The following is a 5,957-nucleotide window of genomic DNA, read 5'->3' as shown; positions in this document are numbered from 1 at the left end:
TATGAGAAACTACCGCAACTAGTGTCATTTGGAGAGACCCCCATAACAGTAACCCCGCACCGTACAATGAACACCACCCGTGGTGTTGTGTCAGATGATGATTTGCTTGAGCTGACTGAAGCGGAACTACTGGAGGGCTTCAGCGAACAAAATGTGATCAATGTCAGAAGAATTAAGATGAGGTGGGATGGAAAAGAGATTCAGACGAAGCACCTAATAATTACTTTTGGATCAAGTATCTTGCCCGAATCAATCGAGGCCGGGTACATCATGCTCCGTGTCAGGCCGTACGTGCCAAACCCACTCCGATGTTTCAAATGCCAGCGCTTCGGCCACAGCTCGCAGAGCTGCCGAGGCCGCCAAATATGTGCAAAATGCAGTGCCCACGAACACACATCTGAAGCTTGTGAGAATGCTCTCCACTGTGTAAACTGTGATGGGGAGCACGCCGCGTACTCGCGGGCGTGCCCATCCTGGAAAAAAGAAAAGGAAATTGTAACAGTTAAAGTAAAGGAAAATATAAGTTTCAAGGAGGCACGCAGGCGGGTATCGTACCTGCCCAAGAAAACCTTTGCCGATGTGGCGCGTCAGGGGGTAGCGTCACAACGGCCTCCGGCGGCTGTCCGACCCACAGGCAGTGAGTCGGCAGTTACGCCATCTGCCCCCGCGGCGGTCGCAGCTAGCGCTGCTCCGTCGACCCAGAATGAGGGACCATCGACCCCGAAGGTGGCCGCCGCCGAGGCTGTCCCAACCTCCCCGGCCCCTTCCAGCGCTGGCAACAGCCGGCGCAGCCAAATCCCGCAGGGTGCCCCATCGACCTCCGGGCTGGTGGGCGCAGGGGTCTTGCCCTCCAAGGCAGGACTCTCTCTTGTAACTTCTCGCTCGCAAGAGCACGTGTCCGGCGCCTCACAAGAGGCAATGGACACTACTCCGGTTCTCAAGGCGCACCAAACGCCTAAGGAGCGGCGAGGCTCCCTCGAACGCTCCAGAAAGGCCAGAACCCCCGTTACAGGGCCTCGAAAGAGCTCTGTAACTTAAATCATCACCTCCCTTTCCGTACACACAGCACTTATTTACTTTCAACATGGATACACAAATCATTCAATGGAATGTCAGAGGTCTTCTTAGGAACCTTGATGATGTGCAAGAGATTATACACAAATACAATCCAAAAGTGCTGTGTCTACAGGAAACACACCTAAAAACATAACACACAAACTTTCTCCGACAGCATGTTACTTTTCGCAAAGATCGCGATGATGCAATCGCATCATCGGGAGGTGTTGCAATTGTAATCCAAAAGAGCATAGCATGTCAACATTTACAGCTACGAACGGCCCTTGAAGCAGTGGCGGTTCGAATAGTTTTGCTAAACAAACTTATCACTATTTGCTCGATTTATATACCCCCACACTACAAACTAAGCAAACATGAATTTCAGTCCTTCATAGCTGAATTGCCAGAACCCTATGTTGTTCTTGGCGATTTCAATGCACACAGCACCTTGTGGGGAGACTCTCGTATCGATGCGCGAGGGCGTCTCGTTGAACAGTTCCTTTACTCTTCTGGAGTGTGCCTTCTAAATAAGAAAGAACCCACATATTACTCTCTTGCGAACAGAACCTTTTCGTCAATAGATCTTAGTATAGTTTCCGCCTCTTTACTGCTCGAACTCGAATGGGAAGTTACGAGCAATCCTTACGGGAGCGATCACTTCCCCGTATTGCTAAGAACATCTAAAGAAAATGAATTTCCTCCACAAGCTCCTAGGTGGAAGATTGATACAGCAGACTGGGAGAAATTCCGAACTTTAAGTAGTATTTCATGGGATGACGTGTCCTCGTTAGGAATTGATGCTGCCGTGGAATATTTTACAGCCTTCATAATAGATGCCGCAGCTAAATGTATATCACAAGTAAATGGATTGGCATGCAAACGGCGTGTCCCGTGGTGGAACGACGATTGTAGGATCGCTCGTAAGAAACAAAACAGAGCGTGGGGGTTGCTGCGCGCCTCCCCCACTGCGGAGAATCTTATCAGTTTTAAAAAAGTAAAATCCCAAGGCAGGCGAATCCGCCGACAGGCCAGAAGAGAGAGTTGGCAGAAGTTTTTATCCAGTATCAACTCCTATACAGATGAGGCCAAAGCCTGGAACAGGATTAATAGGATAAAAGGGCGACAAACATATTCACTTCCTTTGGTGAACACACAAGGTGAAACACTGAAAGATCAGGCAGACTCACTTGGGGAACACTTTGAGAGCGTGTCGAGTTCAAACCATTATTCGCAATCCTTTTTGAAATACAAACAAATAGAAGAATGCAAGCCAATAATACGAAAATCCAGACAGAATGAACCTTATAACCGGCCGTTCAGTATTGCTGAGTTGAGAGCTGCCTTGACCACATGCAAAAGCTCTGCACCGGGACCTGATAGAGTCATGTACGAAATGATCAGAAACTTACACACTGACTCCAAACTTACACTACTCACGCTTTTCAACGCTATTTGGGCTACGGGATACCTCCCATCCACATGGAAAGATGCGATTGTGGTCCCTGTTCTTAAGCAGGGTAAGGACCCTTCCTTGGCTGCAAGTTACCGTCCGATAGCTCTTACAAATTGTCTTTGTAAGCTTTTTGAAAAAATGGTTAACCGCAGACTTGTGCATTTCCTTGAACTCAACAATATCCTCGATCCGTTTCAGTGTGGCTTCAGAGAAGGGCTGTCCACAACCGATCACCTTGTGCGCATTGAGGGAAACATTCGCGACGCCTTTCTACATAAACAATATTTCCTATCCGTATTCCTCGATATGGAGAAGGCGTACGACACTACGTGGCGCTATGGAATCTTGAGAGACTTGTCGGGAATTGGCATCTGTGGCATTATGCTCGTCCTAATAGAAAGCTATTTGTCCAACCGTACATTCCGCGTGAAAGTCGGCAATGCATTGTCGCGACCTTTTATACAGGAAACTGATGTACCTCAAGGTGGTGTACTTAGCTGCACGCTCTTCATCGTGAAAATGAACACCCTTCGTGCTTCATTACCGCCAGCCATTTTTTATTCTGTTTACGTAGACGACATACAGATAGGCTTCAAATCCTGTAACCTTACTGTATGTGAGAGGCAAGTTCAACAGGGCTTGAACAAAGTGTCCAAATGGGCAGAAGAAAACGGATTTAAAGTTAACCCCAACAACAGTTCTTGTGTGCTTTTCACAAGAAAGAGAGGGCTCATTGCAGAACCCAGTATCGAAATTAATGGTCAGCGAATTCCTGTGAACAAAGAACACAAGTTCTTAGGCATCATACTTGATTCGAAATTAACTTTTATTCCACACATAAAGTACCTCAAGGTCAAATGCTTAAAAACAATGAACTTACTCAAAGTGTTATTCCACACAACATGGGGCAGCGACAGGAAATGTTTAATGAATCTTTACAAGAGCCTCATCCGATCACGGTTGGACTACGGTGCCGTGATCTATCATTCTGCAGCCCCGAGCGCGCTAAAGATGCTAGATCCGGTCCACCATCTAGGAATCCGACTGGCCACTGGAGCTTTCAGAACAAGTCCTATTGAAAGCTTATATGCAGAATCGAATGAGTGGTCACTTCATATTCAGAGAACATACATCAGCCAAACATATTTTTTGAAAGTCCACTCTAATCCTGAACATCCCTGTTTTAACACCATTAATGATATGATATATGCTACACTGTTTCGTAATCGTCCTTCCGTAAGACAGCCTTTCTCGCTGCGTGTGAGGGAGCTTAGTCATGAAATGCGTGTTCCACTCCTCGAACTTCGCCTAATGCATCCAGCCAAGCTGCTACCTCCTTGGGAGTGGCAGCTCATACAATGCGATATATCTTTCATGCAAGTTACGAAACACGCTTCAGACATTGAAATCCAAATGCATTTCCGGGAACTCCAGCACAAACACTCCTGCACGGAGTTCTACACAGACGCATCGAAGTCACACGACGGGGTGTCCTACGCAGCCGTCGGGCCATCCTTCTCGGAAACCGATGTACTACATGCGGAAACTAGTATCTTTACGGCTGAGGCCTACGCACTATTGTCGGCTGTGAAGCATATCAGAAAATCAAAACTCCAGAAAGCAGTCATATATACGGATTCCCTTAGTGTTGTGAAGGCCTTGATGGCATTCTCTAACCACAAAAATCCGGTAATTAACGAACTCTATTCTGCTCTGTGTAAAGCGCATATAGGTAATCAGCATGTCATCATATGCTGGGTGCCAGGTCATAGGGGCATCGAAGGTAACGTTGTGGCGGACCAGATGGCCACGTCAGTTGCATCACATTCTGCTAATCACACCGCTGCAGTTCCTGTCACAGACCTGAAGCCCTTCTTTCGGAGGAAACTACGGAACCAGTGGCAACGCCTATGGGACGCGGAAACAAATAATAAGCTCCACGTGATAAAGCCACAGTTAGGATTCTGGCCTTCCGTAACAAAATCACGCCGGACAGATGTCCTATTCTGTCGTCTAAGAATAGGACACACATTTGGCACACATAACTTTTTACTCACCGGAAACGAGCCTCCAACCTGCGGTAGATGCGCCACGTCCTTCTGGAGTGTCGGAAAGCCGAATATGAAAGAAAGAAACATTTTCCCATAGCATACCGGCAGCAGATCCCCCTTCATCCAGTAATGTTACTCGGCCCAGAACCGCTATTTGACACCAACGCAGTCCTAAGTTATCTGAAAGATGTTGTGTTTCATGTTTTTAGCCCCACATGTTCGTAGCGTCTCCTCTCTTCAGAGGATGGCGCTGTGATAATTATGTTGAATAGCACATGCCTCTAGGCCCTTGTGGTTCAAGGGCTCTGGCGAGGCAGCAGTGCTCCAAGTAATTTTACCATCTTATATATTTTATATTTTGCATCATCCTTCTACGATGGATTTTAATGTTCATAGTACTCGTCATTAATCATCGCCATAATTTTATAGCACATAGATTTTACGCACTTTACAGCGAGTATTTTTAGGCCACTTTACAGCCAAGTCACATCTTCGTCACATAACTCATCATTCCACCGCGAAATCATTAACACTGTATTGGCGCTCTTTGGCCATATCTGGCCCTTGCGCCACTAAACCACATACATTCACTCAGTACGTACAAGTCAATATAGAATTCATCTGCTGCTTTTACTATATAATCGAAATTGCTCATGATATTACCCAGCTATCTTTCAGTGCATACACCTTGCGTTGTCGTGTACCAAGTTTTGTTCTCGCTGATTTCATGCTACAGCTATTTTTTGCTGCTTCCTCAATTTTCGCCGCATTATAATTTCGAATATCCCTTACTTTGTTCTTGTTGATCAGTTTTGACAGTTCAGCGAATTCTATCTATTCTCTTGAGTTGGATACTTTCATGCTTTGTCGTTTCTTTATTAGGTCCTTTCTTACTTGGGAGCACTTACCTACTGGTTGCCTTGGTGCCTTACTTTACCACTTCAATTTCTGCTTCTGAAGTCATCCTACTTATGGTTTCCTTATCTCTACGTTACCTTCATCTTTCTGTTCTAAAGCTGCATATTTGTTCGGGAGCACCAGCCTGAATTCATCTTTCACCTTTACTGCATCTAGGTTGGCCTGTTTCTCCTTGACTAATTTTACTCTCTCTTTTCAAACTGAGAGAAATTCTAGATCTCGTTGACCTATGGTCACTTCCCTTTACCCTACCTCACACTTCCACATTCTGCGCTACGATGGGATTGGCAGGGGGTATGAAATATATTTCATTTCTCGTTTCTCTATTACAAATCTTTTCCAGGTCCATTGCCTGTTACTGCGCTTACTGAAGAATGTATCGATTATTCGAAGTCTATTTCTTTCCACCAATTCTACCAACATCTCTCCTCTGGCGTTCCTAGAATCAATGTGGGTCATACGCGTCAGCTATTTCTATT

This window comes from Dermacentor variabilis, chromosome 8 (genome assembly GCF_050947875.1).
Source record: "Dermacentor variabilis isolate Ectoservices chromosome 8, ASM5094787v1, whole genome shotgun sequence".
Classification (NCBI taxonomy): domain Eukaryota; kingdom Metazoa; phylum Arthropoda; class Arachnida; order Ixodida; family Ixodidae; genus Dermacentor; species Dermacentor variabilis.
Note: the sequence above shows the minus strand (reverse complement) of the source record.